We start from the raw sequence: 22,088 nt of genomic DNA on the forward strand, positions 1-22,088 counted from the left end.
ATATAGACCTGTGAGCTCTAGGTGGTGACACAACTGCTGATATCCCTTTTCCCATTATACAGATGGAAAAACTGAGACCCAGGGAGTCTGAGTGACTTGCTTATAATCAGTATCACAAAACCCAGATCTTCTGACTCTTGACCAATGTCCTTTCTCAGTGCACCAGACTGCGCATATGTTAGAACACCTACTCTCATTTCTTTAGTACAGAGCTTCTTAACCTGAATTTTTTAATCTTTTTGTAACTATTTCAGTATAATTTCCTTTGTAATCCTATGTATTTTACTTTATGCATTTAAAAACACGATTCTGAGAAGGGCTCCATAGGCCTCACCATAGACTTCCCCAGACTGACTGGCACTGGGGTTCAGGACACAAACTCAGTGGAGGAAGCCTGTGTTAGCCCTGTAATATTGGTGAAACTCTTTCCTTGGGACAGCCTGGGGAGCTCAGTTGTACGAGCATTCGCCCCATTTTACAGAGGGGCTCAGTGGCTGGAGTGACCGCAACAGCTGCCTGGGGATGTAGGGCTGTCACAAGAAGATTAAAGGCTGAGCTGTATGATAGGCTGCCGGGTGGATTTGTCCCATGAGACTAGCTGAGGGCACCACAAGCAGACTTTTTCATGGCATTACGGGATAAAGGATTTGGAAGAGGCAGGTGAGCTATGGCTTAGTTGGTCTTAATCTCAGTAGTTGAAGGGTAGTGCACGTGTTAAGGTCTTGTAGGGATTTAACAGCCATGACATAACCAGCCAGTCCCCCTAGAATGGTGTGCATCTGGAGCCCAGGAGGTAGGTGAAAAGCCCTAAGGAGGGGCTTAATCAGTGAGGAAGAAAGGCACCTTCCCCTTGAGAGCTGCCATGGTTTGAGTAATGGGCTTGAGGTAAGAACAGCTGGAGCTTTTCTCTAGAGGTTTGAAGGCCTAGTAGGTTTCACCCAGCTAGGTGTGAAGGAGCTAAGAACACAACATCGTGCAGCTCCTTCTTCTGTGACTTAGAAGAGAGCAAAGGAGCTTCAGCGTATGCTGGGGCTACCTGGGCCTGGCAGAATGTGGCCCTTACAAGGCTATGGCAAAGAAACTGTTTGGAGTTTAATAGGGGGAGTGCAGAATAATGTGGTGGTGATGATGACGACGCCAATAATAGCATTTATATCACACTTTAAGGTTTGCTGCTAGACAGGTGGGTGGTGTGGCAAATTGAGCGCTGGGCCTGGCGTCGTTAAGACCTGAGTTCAAATGTGGCCCTGTGACCCTGGGCAAGTCACTTAACCCTCTTTGCCTCTGTTTCCTCATCTGTAAAGTGAGCTGGAGAAGGAAATGGCAAAGCACTCTAGTGTCTCTGCCAAGAAAACCCCAAGTGGGGTGATGAAGAGTTGTAGCTGATACGACTGAACGACAACCAAAAAAGAGGTTTGCAAAGCAGTTTACATACTTAGTGTTTTCTTATGTCAAGGGAATTTAGGAGAAATGCTCAGCACTCTTGAGAAGGCGGTAGTGGTAATGATAGTGGCATTTAGAAAATGTGTAAGGCTTAAAACGTGCTGGCCATTTGTTATCTCATTTGGTCCTCACAGCATCCCTGGGAGGCAGGTGCTCTCAGCCCCATTTACAGATGCGGAAACTGAGGTAGAGAATAATTAGTTGACTTTCCCAGGATCACACAGGTAGGAAGTGTCTGAGGCAGGATTACTCACTGTGCTACCTAGCTGCTTCTGCAGAACTGATCTGTAACTGCGTGTTTGAAAGGATACATGATAAAATAATGGCAGGATTAGGGAGTACTGGAAATCAGGCAGTTGCCAGGTGCCAGGCACTCCGCTACGTGCTAGGGACACACAGCAAAACAGTTCCTATTCACATGGAGTTTAAATTCTAATGAGAGGCAACAGGCACGTTGCAAACCTACATAGACTAAATATAAAGAGGATCCTTGTGAAGTCACCTAATACAGAGAGTTTGGGATGGAAGGCACTGGCCCTGAGGGAGCAGGAAAGGGTGCCTCTAGAAGGTGGCCTTTGATTGTTACTTTGAATGCAGAGGTGAGGAGGGAGGGCATTCCAGGCCCAGTGAATAGCTGGTGCAAGGCGTGGAGGAGGGAGATTGAGGATTGTGTGTGAGGAATGGAGGAAAGGCTGGTTTGGCCGGATCCCAGAGAACATGAAGTAATGTCGGTGAGGCTAGGGGATAGGTTGGCGCTGTGTTGTGAAGGGCTCTAAAAGCTAAGCAGAGGGGTTTGGACAATGGCTACATAGCGTTCCCAGACCTCTTTTTAAAAACGGAATTTTATTGATATTTCCTGTTTACATTGCCTCCATTGCCCTCTGTATCTCTCCCTCTACCACCCCCTCACCCCACCCCCAGAGCTACCCCTTTGTAACAGAGAACCTTTTGGTTTGGTTTGGTTTGAGGTTTTCGAGGCAATCGGAGTTAAGCGAGTCGCCCAGGGTTACACAGATAGTAAGTGTCAATTGTCTCAGGCTGGATTTGAATTCAGGTCCTCCTGACTCCAGGACCCCTGCATGGAGAACTTTTTAAAAAGAAAAAAGACAAAAAGGAGAAAAAATCAGTAAAACTAATGGTCATAACAATAATGTCTTATTTTTATCTTTAAAGTTTTTAAATTAATATCTTTTCTTTTTACATTGCCTTACAAAAATTTCTTTTCCCTCTCCTATGTAGAGAGCAATCCCTTAGAATAAGAAGGAGAAAAAAGGCTCCTCAAAATGAGCTCATTAACTGACTGACAACGTATCCAGTATTCTACTCCCATAGTCTCCCACCTCTCCAGTGAAGGTATTGGGGTCCATTTTCTCATCTCTTTTGGGGCCAAGCTTGGTTATTATCATTGGGTAGGGTTCAGTTTAGGATTTTTGGTTCTTTCCGTTTACATTGTTATCTTTATATACAGACGTCTCTTCAGCCTTATCAGTTTTCTTCATGTTTATCATTTCTTTTGATGCAATAATATTTCATTCAGTTTAGGATTTTTGGTTCTTTCCGTTTACATTGTTATCTTTATATACAGACGTCTCTTCAGCCTTATCAATTTTCTTCATGTTTATCATTTCTTTTGATGCAATAATATTTCATTATAATAAAGTACAAAATATGTTTAGCCATTCCCTAGTCGATGGGCATCTACTTTGTTGCCAGTCCTTTGCTACCACAAAAAGGGCCCTCTACGTATTGTGGTATATATGGAATCTTTTTTTTTTCCCTAGCAGTATTTGCCTAGCAGCAGTATCCTTGGGAAAGAGGTTATGGACATTTTAGTTACCTTCTTAAAATGATTCCAAATTGCTTGGATCAATTTACAGTTCCACTAGAAATGCCTCGTTTTAAAAGAGAAATAATCACTGACCACAAGATAGTATTGTGGGACCCATCCTAGTGGCTTTCCTGGACTTAGATTCATTTTCACTGGCTCAGCTGTTAAAATATAGCTCCTCTCGTTCTCATGTTGGGACTAGTGGCACGGTGGAGCTTGTCTGAGATTGTGTTCCTGCGGATCCAAAGAGGCTAAGGGTTAAGGTGGCCAGCTACATAAAAGAATTGTTAGCATCGCCGTTTCATTTTCTGCTGGAGCACTAAGAAAGACTCTATCTGGAGTAGAATAAATAATGTACTTCCGTTGGAGACTTAGGACTCTGCTTGACAAGCTCATGTTGGGGGTGGGGCAGGGTCTAAAGGCAGGTTGGTCAGAATTGGCCCTTCGGTAATTGGTAAAGGGGCTTGGTGATGGGCACCTGGTTATCTCATTGATGAGGTTTCTCACTTTCACAGCTGTGTCAATAAGGAGGCGTATGGGGAAATTGTAGACACTGAGCAGAGCTGTTTCCTCCTGGGCGCTCTGAGGAAAACTCTTTAGAACAAGGCTTCTTCACCCTTTTTATACCCTGAACTGTTTTTGATAGCCAGGCTGGTGAAACTGGCATATTCCTTCTCAATGTTGTTTCTAAGTAATTGAAGGAGGTGCTAAATTTCAGTGAGATGTTAGTGAAAAGAGATGTATTTTTTTTCCCCACCTGTGATTATAGCCTCCCTGAAATCTGTCTGTAGACTCATGGTTTAAATACTAAGAAGCTGCTTACTAAGTCTTCTTCATATGGACCATTTTCTCAATGGGCACAGGAGGGGCTTTGATGAAGTATGTGCTAGTGGGAACATTTCTGAGTCACTGAGGGCAGGGCCTTCTGGTATTTGGGGTCCTGAGGGCACTCGCTCAGTTTGCCATTGGCCGGAGTATAGTTAAAGCACGTGAAAGCACGTTGTTCAGCAACACCCTGGGTTCCCGAATGCCCCTTTACACTGGAGACTCGTTTATGTCTTAGTTTGTGAATTCCTTTGACTGCAGGTTCAGGTACTGCAGTGTGTTCCTTTGGCTTCTGGGGCCTTCTTTTTTCTCCTTCTGGCTGTTAAGGCTGTGGTCAGCAGCTGCTGCCAATTGTTAGAGGTTTTGGTTTGCCAGCCGCACAGCTGGTGGGCGTAGTTCTTGTCATTTTGGGAGGAGACCCTGAACAAAAGCAGCACCGCTGTCCCTTCGGCATTGTTCACTGAGAGTGTCGCTTACAGATTCCTCTTTGAGTGATCTAAATTATTGACAGAACACTTGTCCTTCCTTTGATTCTAATCACTATTTTTCCCTAAGCTGCTTTTCTGGGATAGACTACCGGGATCATATCAAGCAGTTCCACTCAGTTTCCAGCAAAGTCCTGACCTTACTTTGGCCTATGCCTCCTCCATGAAGTGATGTGTGACCTTTAGGAGAAGGACAGTCCGTAAGAGTTGTTTAACATCTGCCCATGTGGAATTTTAACAGTGGTTAATTCAGTTTTCCAAGCTCATTTAGAGGAATCCTTAGGTTCTGAAGGTCACCTAGATGGGGACACAGATGACAACCAGATTCCCATCAGTCCTTGGGAGTGGTTAGAGAGGGCCAAGTGTCAGTGGTTGTAAGGTCTGGCATCCCCTTGGCTGGGAAACCCTGTACCTCCCCTATGATTGTGAGGTGTCCTTTTGATGCCAAAGGAAGAGGCCAGGGAGGTCCAAATTGATTATAGGTAGTAGTCTAATCAATCATTACTTACAGAACAGGGGCAATCTGGGGCAGCTGCCAGACAGTTCGGTGGATCCCCACAAAGAACCCCCAAGATCCCTGTGGTAATTATAGAAAACAAAAGGAAAATTGGTGGATATTTTTGGTTTTCTGCTTAGTAATGAGCTTGAGCCAATGTTATACCCAAACATAAGTATGTATAGATCATGTTCTGATCGTGGTATTCTTGTTATGGCTTTCATAGGTCGTAGTATCTTAAGTTGTGACTCAGTGTGTTTGGCATCTAAGTTAGGATTTTTAACAGGTCACCATGTTCAGGCTTCCCACTTTTCACAGAGTTTAAGCTTTAATGACTTTTCACTTATTACTGTATTTTTATGAGTTTTCCTCAATTGAGACCGCACAGTGGTGATATGGTGACCAGGTCATTGTCAAGAAGGAGGTTTAGGAAGGAAGAGGAGTACAAGGAGACCCCAGATGGGCATTAGGAACCTGTGGGTCCTGGGAGAGTCCTAAAAGAGCCCATGTTATCTTTTCCCAAACATGGACCTTGGTTAGCAGAGAGTAAAGAGAAGTGTGGACCTGCCCAGGATTGTTCAGGAACCTGGTCTTAGACCTCATCCTGTTCAGGAAGCTGGCCTTGGTCCTGTGGGACTTCTTGTAACAATGCATGAACTCCTTTGGACAGTCTTGCCCCCTTGTCTAGTCCATAGTAAATTCTGAAATAATTCATATATATTAAGCCATCAGTCAACCAAGAGACATTTATTAGCTGCCTTCTTTGTGTCAAGTTCTGTGCTAGAAGCTTGCAGTTTGGCCTGGGGAGATAGGTGTATAAAGTGTTTCTGTATAGGTATATAGCAAAGAGATACATTATAATGCGAGGAGGGAGGTACCAGTGGGGTGGGGGTGGGAAAGAATGTGGGGTCAGGAAAGACTTAATGGAGAAGGTAGGACTTGAGTGGAGCCTCAGAGGAAATTTGAGATTCTGAGAGACAGAATTGAGGAGGAACAGCATTCCAGGCACAGGGGGAGATCCAGGGAAAAGGCGTGGGAAGAAGCGAAATGTGTGTGTGTGTGTGTGTGTGTGTGTGTGTGAAGAGGGGAAGGTTGTGTTTATATTTGATCCTAGAGGTAATAGGGAGCCACTGGAGTTTATTCAGTAGGGGAGTGACTTGATCAGACTTGTATTTTAGGAGAATCACTTTAGTGGTTGTGTAGAGGATGGACTGGGTTGCGAAAGAGACCTGAGGCAAGGATACACCAAATGGGTTAATGCAGGAGCCTAGGCAGGATGTAATGATGGATAATGGCCTGAACCAGGGCGTTGGCTGTGTTGGTGGAGGTAAAGGGACAGATACAGAAGGTGTTGTGGACGTAGAAATGACAGCTGACTGGATGTGTGGGCCGAGGAGGAGTGAGGAGGTGAAGGGAACCCCCAGTTTATGAAGCTGGATGACGGGAAGGGTGGCAGGACAGAAATAGGCAGGTCCGTTAAAGGGGTGGGTTGTGGGGAAAGATGTGGAGGACTGGCTTGAATATGGTGAGTTTGAGTTCCCCACAAGATGTCTAGTTTAACTGAAGCCAGGGATGAGACTGGTGGTCATCAAAAGAGAAGGTCACTAAGAGAACAGAGAGGAAAGAAGAGGCCTTGGCAACTCCTGTAGTTAGGGGCTGGAGAGGGATAAAGAGCCGGCAAATGAAGCTGACAAGGAGCTATCAGACAGGCAGCAAAGAACCAACAGCGAGCAGGGTCCCAGAGAATGTCCAGGAGAAGGCGCTCAGCGGGTCCTAGGCTGCCCAGAGGACTGAGGAAAGGCCTCTAGGTGAGGCAGTAAGAGATCACAGGTAACTTTGGAGAGAGAGGCCTCCTTTGAGTGATGAAGTCAGAAGCCAGGCCGACAGTGTAGGGGAAAGACATTCATCTTATGTGCTGATTGGGAACCCTGGGTAGTCCTGAGGTTGGCGGGCTTCCCAGGGCAGCTGGGAATTGTAGGATCTGCAGTGACACAGCCTCACCATGGACAATGTTAAGAAACAAAGCTAAAGTAGTAGCAGCACTTTTAATATTTACTCATTGGTGATTAGATTCAGCATCACATGAGTCCAGGTCAGGTTTCCTCCTTTTTTTTTTTTTTTTTTTTTTTTTTTTGAGGCCATCAGGAATAAGTGACTTGCTCAAGTCAGATCCTTCTGACTCCAGGGTCAGAGCTATATCCACTGTGCCACTTAGCTGTGCCCCATCCAATTCTTTTTTTTTGATACATAAATTGTATATGTGAAATAATATGGAACATATTTCTATATTCACCAAATTCCCTCCAAAAAGAAAAAAATAAAGTTAGAAAATTATACTTCAGTTTGCATTAGAGTTCATCAATTTCCTCTCTCGCTGTAGTTTCCCCCATCCAATTCTTAAGGGAAAAATAAAAGTTCTTGTGACTGAGTCTTAGTCTTCACCTAATATCCTTTGCTTTCAGACATGCCTGGTCCTTTCTCCAGAAGATCATGGGCAGTATTGTGTGACTGAAATTGTCACTGTCATAGAATCTAGACTTAATAGCTAGGAGGGACCTCAGAGGGTCTCATGCCCAACCCCTTCATTTTACACATCAGGAAACAGGCCGAGAGGGGTTAAGTGACTTGCATAGGATCACAGAGCTGGTAATTGTCAGGGGACAGCTTTGAGCCCAGGACTCTATCTGCTTTACTACCTAGCTGTCCCAGCCTCAGACGTGGTATGGGATATAACACTACAGCAAGGACTTAGGCTGGTTTGGCTTGGGGCTGACCCTGTGCAATACAGAAGTCAGTTGTAGATAGTCACTGAAACCTAAGAAACACCTCTAAGTGGGTTTACCACATTGATTGTTGGACATTCAGATGCTGTGAGCATCTTAAGGAGGTAGCCCAGTGGGCTCAACTCTGAAGCCTGTCTCAGAATCTCCTAAAATCTCTTACTTTTTGTTGGTACCAGAGTCTGAAGGGAATGATCCTGTGGAGGCTGTATTTCTGGTCCGAGTTGATTTGAATCATGGCAGCACAAGCAGTGATACATGTACATGTAAGGCCTAATTTTTATTCAGTCTGCAGAAGGCGGTGATGTATCTACACATGTATACATTTGGAGAATTGCCGAGACCCTCTTGCCAAGGGCTGGGACCGCTGGGAATCACTGAATTATTAGTCTAGGCCCAACCTTCTTTTTATAGATAAAGAAACTGAAGCCCAGAAATGATAAAGGCTGTGTCTGAGATCACCCATCAGTAGTAACCAATCCAGCCAGCATTTGAACACAGGTTTTCAGGCTCTAAATTCAGTCTAGTCCGGACAGGCAGACCTCAGGTTTATGCATGATGGGCTTTTAGACATTAGTATCAACATATTTCTAAATAAAGCTGACAATAATGTAATTATCCAATTCCCTCAAACCATGTACTACTTAGAAAATACTTGCTTTGCTTTGCTATGATGATCCAAAACCACTTAGATACAGAAAGGACCATGGAGATCAGTGTTGCCTAAACTATTCCATGGAACCCTAAGGGGTTTTATGCAGTAATTTCAACACTAATGGTATTTTTCCATCTGAAATATTAAATATGAAATTGTGTATACAAGAAAAGTATTTAACACATATGGCTGTTTTTCCCCTGGAAAATAAGCTTTTCCTCCTAGATTTTCCCAGTTCTTCTCTATTCTGAGGGTATTCTAGTTGTTACCCTCTCCTTACCCCTCAGGCAAGTATTTGTGGGTTTTATCTTTTTATTTTGATCCTCACACATTCAGAGACCATATTACTCCTTGTCCATGTAAATGCTTTTCTGAGGTAGTAATAGCAGCTGGTTTTGTAAGAGGAGTCAGGGATAGCTAGAACCAGCCGCTGGTACTCATGGAAGAAGAAGACCTGCTCCAGGATGTTGAGCCAATCCTTTGTAGAGGAAACCTGGGGGAATATTGGCTCTTAAGAATGGCCGAGGATGAGGTGGGTGTGGCTTTGTTTGTAGTGATGGAGGGAATACTGCCATTGGTGATATCACCGTTGAATTATAATTAGTGGGGATAATGTTTCCTTGCTTTCATAAGGCATTGGGTTTCCAATTAGCTTTTAGACTTTGTATCTCTTTTGTTCTTCCACCATCAGTTGGAGTGAAGAAGAGAGGCCAGGAGCCATTTTGAGAAGTGATGTTCACCCATAGTTTTGTCAATAAAAGAGTAGCTATTATCATGATTAATGAAATATTAGTACAGTGACGCTTTACTTATGCAGGGCTACTCACTTGGCAATCTCAACTGGTCGTAATGGGTGAGAACTAAAAAATAAAGGGAGAGAAAGGCTCATGTTTATGAGTCATAGAAAAGCCCCTGAGCTGCTCTGCATTCTGAGAACTTCCTTGTTCCCATTTTACACACAGCTCTAAAGAGCTTGGTTATCTGGCTCCTCAGCCTGGCAGAGATTAAAACTTAATGTGATTCAGCAAACATTTATTGAAACCCTGTCAGCTCTAAAAAGTATTCTGTAAATTGAGATAAAGCAGTCCCTGCCATCATAAAGCTTACAGCTTAGTTAACAGCACATTAGAAAAGGGAGAAGAACTTACTAGCTGTGTGACCTTGGGCAAGTCACTTAACCCCAATTGCCCTGCCTTCCCCCCTCAAAAAAAAAAAAAAGAAAGAAAAGGGAGACAATACTGTCCAAGTGGGCTAGCTGTGAAAGAGTCAAAAAAGTGAAGACAAGTCAACATAACTCGAAAACCAAAACAGTCTGGGCCTCTTTGGGGTTAGAGCAAGCAGCCCCACACACCTCACTAGCACCCGTTAACACCATTGTATTGTAGCACAGTACCATAATGCTGCCCAGAGAGAAGAAGATGAGATGTTATAATTGCTCTTAAAGAAAGCAAAAAAAGGTTTTATATTTTTGGAGAAATGTTGATTTAGGGTGGTTAAAATGATTTCTGGAAAATTGACACATGTAGGCTACCTCATTCCCCAATAATAATTGTATAAACCGTTACACTTCTTTCAAGGAGTCGTAATGATTCTGTGCCTTGTTCTTGTACCAGACCCAGTGATGGTACTCCTTAAATTAACATAAGGGACTTTGCCATGTTACTATATGACAAACGTTTTACTATGAGCTTATGTAACATAAAAGTGATTATAATAAGTATACTTTATGTTTTCACTAATTACTGTATTTTGAAAAACTTTGTTCTGTCCATAAATAAATAACGTTTCCTAAAGGGAAAAAAAAGTGATGTTCACACCTGTGGGTAAGAACAGAAATAATGGTTTAAATGTAGAAACCCTGAATGTACCGTGTTTCCAACATGTGTACTTGGTGAACTGTGAATGTCAGTAGCTGTAATCTTTCCTTTTATCTAGTGTTAAATATAGTGCCTTAGTCTAAAAACAGTTGATCCACTCTACAGGGCTGATTATTGTCATTCCAGTAAATGAGTATTGGTTTGGAATGTTTCCAGGTCCTCACCGACTAATTGGAATATGGGAAGGAAGCATACAACTGAAAAGGATGTGTCCATGAATCATCCATTCCAGTCATTTGTCACCAGGCTTACCAACCTAACCCTGGCAGCTAGGTAATTAATCAGTTTATGAAAAAATTACTCCTAAACGTCCTTTGGGGACAAAATGATGGAACCAGGACTATTTAACTTGGATAAGAGAAGGCTGGGGGACATGACTGCAGCCCTCGGATTTCGGAAGGGCTGTTCTTCTGGGCCGAAGATAGTGTTCCTTACAGCAGGGATGTTGCAGTCAGCTCAGTATAAGAAATTCCAGCTGATAATTAGAGCTTTACTTAAGGGAAATGGGCTCTCCATCACAAGAAGCCTTCAAGCCTGTGCTCAAGTACCAGAGGCAGCAGCATCTAGCTCCCCTCCCTTGAGAAGGGATGCCCATTCATGCTGCGGTGTAAAGATGTAGGGCACCCATTCCCCGGGTTCCATCCATACTGCTTATGAGTCTCCATACTGCATCAGTGGCCTGTTTCCTCTTTATGGGGTATTTCTGCATCTCAGGACCACCACCTGCTTGGAAGTTTGCCACTCTCTTTGCACGCAGATGCAATGAAGGAGAAGCAGGGCAGTTTGGGAGATTGAGCTCTGAATTTAGAGTTGGTGGACCTGGGTTTGAATCCTGACTGCCTCTGAATAGCTGTGTATGACTATAGGCAAAGCAGCTCATCTCTGAACCTCAGTTTCTATGTCTTTAAAATGGGGATATTAAAATATCCCTCCTTAACTCACAGGTTTGTGAACTTTGTAGATTTGAAATTGTGATTCTTTATGATGGCAGGAGATAGGAAAGAGAACTGAGGGCAGGAAGCTTCTTAAAAGAAATACTTTTTAATAATATTTTAATACACATGCATATTTTTGGTGCTAGAAAACTCCACTCTCTGTGAGATTTTGGAATGTAGTTTATAATGTCATATTGCAGAGACTAGTGCAGAATCTTGAAAAGAGCCCCCCGACTCAGAAAACTTGAGACTTTTTTCAGTAGCTGTGTGACCCTAAAACAGTCAATTAATCACCAAAAATCAGTTTCTTTATCTGTAAAACAGAGGTGAGAATTGGCACCATATACCTTGTAGGGTTCTTGGTGAAGAAAGCTTTTTGTAAACCTTTAGAGAGCTCCAGGGGTATGAGCTGTTGGTATCGTCACAGGGCCAGCTTAAAGGCCCCCTGTGAGTGGGCAGCTCCCCCAGGACCGACCCCTTGGAAAGTTACAGACCTTGGCCTTTCATTTCTAGTGCTTCCCATGCTCATTAATTATTCCATCCATCAAGCATGTATTCGATCATCTGGATGCAGAGAACTGTGAGTGCTGGGAGAAATACAGAGAAAATTCCTAGACCTAGCATGTCAGTAATGACAATATAACACTTCCTAGCTGTGCGACTCCAGGCAAGTCACTTCACCCTGTTTGCCTCAGTTTCCTCCCCTGAAACAACAACATGAGGAGCACAGTGAGCTGCTGAGTGAGGTTCCAAGGCACGGGTCCTCTTCCCTGGTTACAGGCCTGATGCCCCCAGTGCAGTGCAGTGAGGCACAGTAGGAGAAGGGCCTGGGTTCGAATCCCTCAGCCCAGTCCGTCCTGGGCACCCTCAATCTTTTCACTTCCTCTCTCCTGGTCATTTCCTCTCTCTCTTTTGAATTGGACCCAACAGCCTCTAGGGTCTCTTCTAGCTCTACCCCCGAGATCGGGGCAGGGATCTCTCAATCTAGAGCAGAGCTTCTCTTCCCCATTTGTGCCACAGAGCCCTGGGCAGTTGGCCCCTTCTCAGAATAATCATTATAACCTCTTGCATTGATGGATCACTTTGAGGGCTTGCAAAATGCTGTGCAAGTATGCACCCCTTTTGTCTTCACAATAATACGGGGAGAGAGGCCTTTACTGAGGCTGGCAGAGGTGAAGGGGCCTGCCCAGGGTCACGCAGCAAGAGCCTGTCTGTGGCTGGATTTGATCTCAAGACTTCTGACTCCAGGCCCAGTGCTCTGTGTCCTGTGACACCACCTAGCTGCACAGAGGAATGTTTTTTAATGCATAAAATAAAACACATGGGATTGCGAAGGAAATCAACTGTACTGAAATACTAACTGAATATTTAAAAACAAAACCAAGTTCTCCCACTCCAAGTTAAGAACCATTAGTCTGGAGGGAATCCTCTGCAGTGGTCATCCTCCATACGGTGGCAGACACCTTGGGACACTCTCCCTACCTTATGCTTTTTGGGATGTGGCTAGTCTGAGTGTGATCCAACAAAATTACTCCTGTCACATCTTTCAAAAAACCTCACATTGATTTTAAAATATGCCCAGGGAACACCTTCTTGTAGGAGAGCTTCAGGGCAGCATTTTGCTCGACCAAACCAAATCTTCCCTTTACAGTCAGCAGATAATGAGCACCTCTTAATTATATGACTGGAAAGAAGTTCTCGGTTGTAGAATATTGTTGAAGAGAGAGAAAGAGGATCTGGGAGACCCTGAAGTTGGCCCTCATGGGAGGGCTTTGACGGCTCCAGCTGCAGAAGACCCCCCCCCCCCCAAACCACGGGGTTTTGTCAGTGCTCAGTTCTGTTTATTGTCAGCTGTGCAGAGACAAAGGGAAGCTTTGCCCTGGAGTTATTTTTGTCATGGGGCTGCCATGGCCCACTGCGCTGCTTTGCTCTGCCCTAAAGTTTTGGCCCCAAAGGATTTCTTCTTTGATTGAGGTATCACTAAACATCTAGGGTTGCTTGTCAGACCAGGTGAGAGACCAGGAGCCTGACGGGATGATCTGTATTCTACTCCTGGCTTTGCCCTAACCTCTGTGACTCTGGACAAGTCTCTTTGATTTCTGGGACCCACTTTCCTCATTAGTAAATTGAAGGAGTGGGACTACATCAGAGATTCCTAACTTTTGGGGGGTTGTGGACTCCTTTGGCAAGTCTAGTGAAGCCTCTGGACCTCTTCTTAGGAGAGTGGTTTTAAATACATAAAATTACAAAGAAATGGATTATTAGTTTCTAGGTGGTGCAGCAGATAAATAAAGCTTTGGGCCTGGTGGCAGGAAGAGCTAAGTCCAAATCTACTCTCAGACACTTAATTAGCTGTATGACCCTGGGCAAGTCATTTAACCTTTAGCTCCATTTTCTCAACTGAAAAACAGGAATAATTATGGCACCCACCACTCAGGATTGTGGAGAGGATCGAAGTGCTTTACGTAATGCCTAGCATGTAACGTACGCTATTTCCTTCCTTCTTACGTTGAAATAGTGATTAAAATATTTAAACAACAAACTCCAGTTAAGAACTCTTTCTCCATCCCCCCACTGTGTGGTCTCTAACATCTCTTCCGTCTCCAATATTTTTCTCATTTTTGTCTCGGGCTGAGATATTTTAGACCAGTTTTGTACCTATATTGCTGCTCTTTATTACGGTGAAATCCAGAATCAGTTCTGTGGTAATGGGTTTCATTTTGTATGAAAATTAACGCTTTCCCATGCCTTGCCCCATCTCTTGATAACATCAGCAACTCATCTGAATCATGTTCCAGCTTAAAATGCTACTCAAGGAGTTGGGTGGGAGTGAGAAAGTAACAACAGCGACTCTGTTTTTCTCTCTGTCTTCTGAGATGGTCTTTATGTTCATTTGGGGGATGGGAGAGGCACTGAGGACTTTCTACATTCCTGGTGTAAAGCCAGCTGACAGAGTGACATCATGCTGTGCCTTCGTGCTGGGGCTCTTGGGAAATTGTTTTCATGCTGTTTGGAGTCATACCTGTTGTTCTGATGCAGGCAGGACCGTAACTCTTAATTCATAGGTTGGTTCGTGTGGAGTAGGGTGAGGACGACTCTGGGTTTGGAGTTCAAGGCCTCGGTTTAATTTCTAACTCTTTTCCTTATTATTGGGGTGACTTAGTAGTCTTGGACACTCTGGGGCACAGTTTTCTCCTCTGTAATGTGAGAGGGTTGGACTCAAAGGTCTCTGAGCAGCTCCCTTCAGCTCTAAATCCTGTGATCCCAGAAACTTGCTTTGTGACTTTGGGTCAGACAGCTTTGCTTCAGGCCCCTCATCGGTTTGATGTGGAGGATGACGACTTCACAAGCCCTGCCTACCTACCTGAGGGGTAGTTGTGGGAAAGCCACGAGGTAAATCGAAGTCAGAGTATCACTTATTGCCCTGGCAGAGTGTGCCCCGCTAGCCCGCAGCTTACCTGCTGTCTGCAAGCCTGCTCTCGAGAAATTAGCATCTCTTTTTCCGTAGAAACAGCGACAGGTCCTCAGGCTGTCATACTACTTAGTAATTGCACTATAAACTCAAACCATCATTTGCAGCAATATCACTGATTAATTTTTGTGCCACTTTAAGGTTTACAAAGTATGCGTGTGATCTGGTGACTGGCTTTACTTTGAGATGGTCAGAGTGTCTAAGGTAGGGCACATTTAAAATATGTCTGCTTTATTAATCCAGCAATGCTCATGGGATGAGTTGGTGAGTAGGTTGTTTTATGGCTATGAGATCTTGGCTTTTCTTTTTAAAATTAATATATTTTGTTTCTGTATTACTTTCATTTCCAGATATATCCCTTCTCCCTCTTCCCCTAGCCTTGTAACAATAAAAAAGGAGGGAAAGAAAGCAGTTCAGTACATCAGCAGAGTCTGACCAGGTGTATGTGGTGTACCTATCCTTGATTCCACTCGTCTGCATAGAAGGAAGGGAGGTAACATTTTCCCCTCAACTGGTTCCTCCTTGTAACTGCATAGCTCCTCCAACCTTATAATAGGCACCCTTCATTCTGCTCAGACCAAAGAAATCACTGTCTTATAAATTGACTGTACTCATTCTCACCTTTGGTCGTGTTCCTTAGCCATCCTTCAAGGACTAGCTTAAGGGTCTAGGGACCTGGGTTTATATTTGGGCCTTGATACTCTTTAGTTCAACGACTAGGGGAGGGGAAGGCCATTTTGCCTCTTCATGTGGCTTCACCCCCTGAAAAAGTAGTGTGGTCGCAGATTGTTATATCGTTGTAAACTTTAAAGTGGCATATAATTAGAAGATGCCCCCACAGCCCTTCCTTATAGCCTTCCCTCTCCTCCGAATTTCTAATACACAGTTTAACCCTCCATGATATCTTGCCTTGATATTTTCCAGGTTGTTTTGTATGAACGTTACGTATTGGATCTCATACCTCAGAGTGTTATGTTTAGTATGAGTGTTTATGTTTAGTAGAGTGTCAAGACATACTAAGCACTTGCTAAATGCGTGTTGATTAGTTGACAGCATTAAAGATGATTTTAAATTGTGTTGTGAGTCTCCTACAGAAAATTTTTAAACTTGTTTTTAATTGTTTTTCATTCATTTCACCCAACATTAAGTGCCTTTGGTCTGGGTTATGTGCAGGACAATTCCAGGCCCTAGGGATGAAAAAATTATAGTTGTCGCTTTCATTGAAATTACACTTTAATGGGGAGAATCAGATACATAGACAAATAAGCATTCAAGCAGAATGTGATGTAAGGGGAAGGGAGAGATCATTTTTACCCTGAAGTGATCAAGGAAGGCAACATTGAGGTGTGGAGTCAAGGTGTGGCATGAGTGACTCCATCTTGAATTTTTAATAGACAGAGGCACCCCCAGCACTTTGAGAATATAAGCAGCTTGTTCATGTTGTGTGGGTCAAAAGATCACTGACTCAAGTAAAAAAAAAAAAACATGTCTTGGTTTCTCAAGGCAGAAAAAAAACCAGAAGCTTTATTTGATCAAGTCTCGAGAATTGGGCATCTCCCACTGCCAGGGCGGAGATAGCAGTGAAGAGAGGCAAGGGAGGGGAGGCAAGCAGGGAGATATATACCCTTGTACAAATAATTCTAAGAAATCCCACCCCAGAGGCTGGATCCCCATCCCCATTTGCGGAGACGAGTGGCCTCACAATCTAAGCAGAAATAAGTTTTTACCCAATACATGCACAGAAACTACAGAATTACCTTACAGGGAAACTTTAATGCAAAGATGGCCGTTTGTAAGTAGGCTAGAGGAGGGGAAGAGGGGAATATCATCTGGTTTCCCCGAAATCATATGATTTACAGGAAAACGAAACTTAGGCCTGGTGAGGTTCACATCCTAACTAAATTTTTACTATCTCTATTTGAATACTGCCTTGCATGAGTTATTCATAGGGAAGCTTTCACAGTCTTGTATTCCATTCACAGCTGAGGTGACATCTATAAATCTAAAGAAGGAGGGGGAGAAAGACATTCCTAAAGGCTAAATAATCAGATTCCCACAGACTCAAATTTATCCCATTTCCCTTTTCTGTAAATATTGATTCTCAAACATTTTAGATATAAATACATATATACATATTCCCTGTGAAGTCTTCACACTTTATTCTCTCACTACCTCACACAATGTCAATTGTGATGATCAGATATTGGTCAGGACAGGCTGGTGTGCATGTTGAAAACCCTTTGCTGGATATCAATGGCCAGACATGGTTGCCATCACTGGTTTACCAAATGTATGTGAATCTTCTGTAGGCCTGTTGTCTGTATATCAACGTAGGAGCACAAATATCCTTGGGTATTGATTGGATAGTGATTACATTATCCTTAAGCTTGTTGGTTAGAGTCACTAACCATAAAACCAAGCCTTGTTGAACCTAGGTCTCCTCTCCTGATTAGGACAAACAGACCTGATATTGTAGTACTGACCAAGGTTTCTACCTCAGCTGTGGTGTGTTGATGCCCCATCTTGGTACAAACCTGAAAAGCAGATTGAGAAGCCCCGGGGGAGGCCGAGGAGACCGTCATAGTCAGAGAGCCTCACAGACTGCCCCCCGGCAGGCTCTGGCCCCAGCCTTCCCTGCTCACAGCTCTAGAACCGACAGCCTAAAATTGAGTCCAATTCCCCAACTCCTAGATCACAAAGCACCATGTGCTTTGCTGTGGGGTAAAGAAGAGGAGGGGCTTTTGAGGTTGTCCCTTGGTAGCCACTGCTTGGCCAGCAGTTCCCAACCCTGGGGCCATTAAGTGCTTTCTGTTGTAGCATAAAATCCCCAAGAAAAAGCTTTTCCCTTCTCTCCTCATAGAATGACTTATTTGGGTATGTAGCGATTTAACTTGAAATGAATAGAGCATCTTCTGCTTGGCCCTTCTCTGCACACGTGCTCAGTACGTAGGCTCTCCTCTTGCATGACGCCTCGAATGCCTGGACTTCAGAAGTCCAGTATGTGCAGTAGAGGAATCTCTAACACTGGGATTCTGGCAGGACAGGGTTAGGAGGGAAGAAGTGTATTCCAGGTTTGGGGAACGAATGGCCTGCTATGGAGGTGAGAGAGCACGATGACATAAAAAACCGTGAACAGTCCAGTTTGGCCAGAACTCACAATGCTCGAAGGGGAGTAATGTGAGATAAAGCTGGGAGAAACGTATTGCTCAGTAATCAGCCTAGCCTTTCATTTTACAAAGGCTGGTGGTAGAAAGGTAAGAAATGAGGACTGGCCTTGTGTCTGTTGTTGCTTTGAAGAGAAATGAGTACTCTCTTCTGGTGAACTAAAAATAACTGAAAAGAAAAGGTTGGTTATTTTTCACAATTCCCAGACTTAAAAGGGGCCCCTTCAAGGGTGCTGACTCAGATAGTACCTATTGTGTGCTAGCAGTGATGCTGGCTAAGTACTGGGCCAGATCTTTCAAGGGGCGTTTGGTATTGCTAGAGTTGAATGCGGAGTTTTGAGAAACCCAGAGCAATAACCCAGTGTGGGGTGGTGGAAAGAGGCTGGGTAACCGTGGTCAGGTCATTTGGCTCTTCTGGAGCTCTGTGAAATGACAAAGTTAGACTAAAGTACCTCTAGGGTCCATGCCACGTCTAAATTGTATGATTTGTGCTCTTTGATAGTTCAAGTTTCTTAGCCTGCTTTCCAGCTTTGACGGTATCAATGATCTAAGTCATCTTTAAAAAAAAAAAATTATTGCTACCTTTTTTTTTTTAGCATCACCAAAATTTTCCTCAGTATTCCTCCTCAAGTCATCCCATAAAGTAGATATTTTTTTAAGGGGGAAATAAAAAGAAGAGGAAAAAAAATCAGTGAAGCTGTTCAATACATCAAAGAAATTTGGAAAATATATGCAATTGACTATCCCAGCAGAAACCCACTTTTGTGAACACCCGCTTCTGCAGAGTGGGGAGGTGGGAAGGGAGGCATATTCTCATACAGCTTCTTTGGGACCAGGCTTGTTCTTTGGAATTTTACAACATTTGCTTTAAAAAAAAATATTTCATGAAATATTTCCCAATTACATGAAGAGAAATTATAACAAATCATTTAAAAAATTTTTGAGTTCCAAATTTTCTCCCTAAAACAATAAGGAATTTGATATAGGTTACATATGTGTAATTATGTAAAACACATTTCCATATTAGTCATGTTGTGAAAGAAAAAAAAAACAGACCAGAAGGAAAAAAAACACACACAAAAAAAAGTGAAAATAGTGTGCTTTGATCTACATTCAGACTCCATCAGTTCTTCCTCTGGATTTGAATAGCATTTTCCATCATAAGTCATTTGGAATTGCCTTGGATCATTATATTGCTGAGAAGAGCCAAGTCTATCAAAGTTGATCTTTGCACAGTGTTGCTGTTACCACGTACAATGTTCTTCAGGTTCTGCTCCCTTCAGTCTGCATCAGTTCATGTAAGTCCAATTTTTTTCTGAAGTGTGCCTGCTCATCATTTCTTATAGCAAAATAGTGTTCCATCATAATCACATACTACAGCTTTTTCAGTCATTCCCCAGTTGATGGGCAAACGGGATAATTCTAACACTTTTTCCACATGACAGCCTTTTAGTACTTGAAGCTGTTATGTGTTTCTTGCATCTTCTCTTCTCCAGGCTAAAAATACCCACTGCCTTTAACCAGTCCTCATTTGGGGTGAACTGGAGGCCTTTCACCATCCTGGTTGCTCTCCATCTTATCTGTCTGATTTAATCTTAACCCAAGTATTTATTTTTTAAAATTAATGTTTTTCAACTGGTAAGCATTTTTTTTCTCCCTCCCACCTCTCCCACAATTAAATAAGAAAGTACCCTTGTAACAAATTTGTATAGTCAGGCAAAACTAGTTCATGTACTGGCCATATGCAGGAAAAGTATGTCTCATTCTGCATCTTGTCACCTTTGTGTCAGAAGTGGGTAACATGCTTGTTTCATCATCAACCCTCTGGAATCCTGGTTGGCCAGTGCATTAAGTCTTTTAAAGTCATTTACCTTTACAATATTGGTGTTACTATATAAAGTGTTCTCTTGGTTCTTTTCATTCTGCATCACCTCATGCAGGCCTTCCTGGCTTTCCTGAAGCCATCCCTTCTATCATTTCCTATAGTACAGTAGTTTTCCATTACATTAACGTACCATAATTTGTTCATCCATTCCTCATTTGATGGTCACTCCCTTGGTTATCGGTTCTTTGCTGCTATACATATTTTCATACACATCAGTCCTTTTCCTTTTTCTCTGATTGATCTTTTTGGAGTGTAAGCCTGGAAGTGGTGTCCCTAGGTCACCGAGTATGCATAGTTGACCAAATTGCTTTCCAGAGTAGCTGGACCACCGCACAGCTCCCCTAACAACGAGTGCCTCAGCCCTTCCAGCTTTTGTCACTTTCTTCTTAATTGGTTTTGAGAGTAGTTGATAGTTCTAATCCATTATGTGAGCTCTCTCTCCAACCTATATCCAAGTCATTGAAAAAAGTGTGAAATAGTAAAGAGCCAAGCATAGCTCCCTGGGACACTCCACTAGGAACTGTCCAAGTCGAGGTGGTCAGCTAGGCTTGATTTACCTTGTTATATGATCGTCTAGCTGACATTTCTCCCGTTTTCCACAAGAATAACTTGAGAGACCTTGTCAAATATCAGTTTAATTCAGTAAACAGTAAGTGCTTGCCCACAGTGGTGTGAATATATGATGAAGTAATGGACACAAAAAGACAAAGACGTGGGGCTGGCGAGTCGTATAGTCAAGCTGTAGACTGATTTTAGTGAAGTTACTGACAGTATTTTATACAGGTTAATTGCTGAGTCATCCAGACTTCAAAGAAGAGTACAATAAAGCATTAGTTAAAGTTTTTATCTCCTTGTTCCTGGGAGCAAGACACTATTTTTACTCAAGGCTAACCAGATTGAAACATTTATGTTCTCTCGTGTATAGATAACCAGGCTGAAACATTTCTGTGATCTCCCATGTGGGTAATCAGCTACAAAGGCGGGTTGTCTTTGCCAAGTCTTCTTATCCTAAAACTGGCCTTGCCGTGAATAGACCCATTTTCAATTGACCCTGCCTTGCAGAGGTCTAAGAGGCCTAAACAGGATATAGCTGGCTCCCCACAAAGTGCATACTTTGTGTAAGGTACAGTGTGAGGCATTGACAACACCACAGGACGTGAACGTTCTATTAGGTTCTAAAATACGTACAGACATGTAAATACAAGGGAATTGAGGGAGGAGAAAGCACTGACAAGGTGGGGAGATGAATCAGGAAAGGCTTGAATAAACAAGTAGCACCTAAGGATTCTAAGAGAAGGAGAAAGTAGGTGTACTAGATCTGGGAGACAGCCATATCAAGTCTGTGGAACAGTTCATAGGCCAGTTTGGGTGGAACAGAGGACACAGATAGGAGACCAATAAGAAATGACTGGAAATGTAGGTGAAGGCTAGATTGGGGAGGCCTTTTCATATCAGGCTGAGTCATCAGCCTGTATTTTATCCTAGAGGCGAAAGGCAATCACTGAAGATGTTTTAGCAGCATGTAGGTGATGTCTGATCTGTGGATGACAGTGAACAGTATAAATTCTAGGCACAACTACCACTGTATTAGTATTGTCTGTGAAGAGCCAGGTAGTGAGTTCCAGAGAGAAATGTAAAGAGGTCCATTAAGATAAGTTCACAGACAGTGAGGAAGCCATCAGGTGGTGGGCTGTGCTTCAGCTGAGGAGAGGCCATTGGATTTGGGGTCAGGGAAACCAGGGTTCAAATCCTTCTTCTGACACTCTTAGTTTTGCCGCCCTGGGCAAGTCACTTAATCTCTTCTGGCATCAGTTTCTTCATCTGTAAAGGAGGGGCTTGGGTCTTTGGATTCTTTGCCAGCTCTAAAACTGTGATCTCTAAAGGAGGGGCTTGGCCAGGTGACTGCTAAGAGTCTTAGCTGTATAGAAAGGACTCTGTGAATTGAGTTTCACCTGCAGAGCTTCAGGGGATCCTGGAGCTTATTTAGTTTAACCTGTCATTTTGCAGGTGAGGAAACTGAAGCTCAGGGGTAGAAACGGATTGTTTCAGGTCATCGCAAGATTCAGTGGCAAGGCCAGGATTAGAATGATGTGGGTCTTCTGACTCAGAGTGGTGAGAGCTCATCATCACCTGGGTCAGGGCTTAGGACAATTGGGCATCCTCAGTGAGCACACGCACCAGAGGTCCTACAACAAACTAGGGATGCAGTCAGAGTCACAAAGGAGGTCGTTTCTTCTTGGGCC

At 43.3% G+C, this 22,088-nt stretch overlaps 2 protein-coding genes across 2 annotated transcripts in view; both read left to right on the plus strand.

The window, feature by feature from the left end:
• The window catches only part of SCAMP4 (secretory carrier membrane protein 4), an 88,312-nt gene that overhangs the window by 8,476 nt on the left and 57,748 nt on the right, over positions 1-22,088 (plus strand). The window lies entirely within an intron of this gene.
• The window catches only part of ADAT3 (adenosine deaminase tRNA specific 3), a 33,254-nt gene that overhangs the window by 8,434 nt on the left and 2,732 nt on the right, over positions 1-22,088 (plus strand). The gene's annotated exons all lie outside the window — the stretch shown is intronic.

Source organism: Trichosurus vulpecula, chromosome 1 (genome assembly GCF_011100635.1).
Source record: "Trichosurus vulpecula isolate mTriVul1 chromosome 1, mTriVul1.pri, whole genome shotgun sequence".
Lineage (NCBI taxonomy): Eukaryota > Metazoa > Chordata > Mammalia > Diprotodontia > Phalangeridae > Trichosurus > Trichosurus vulpecula.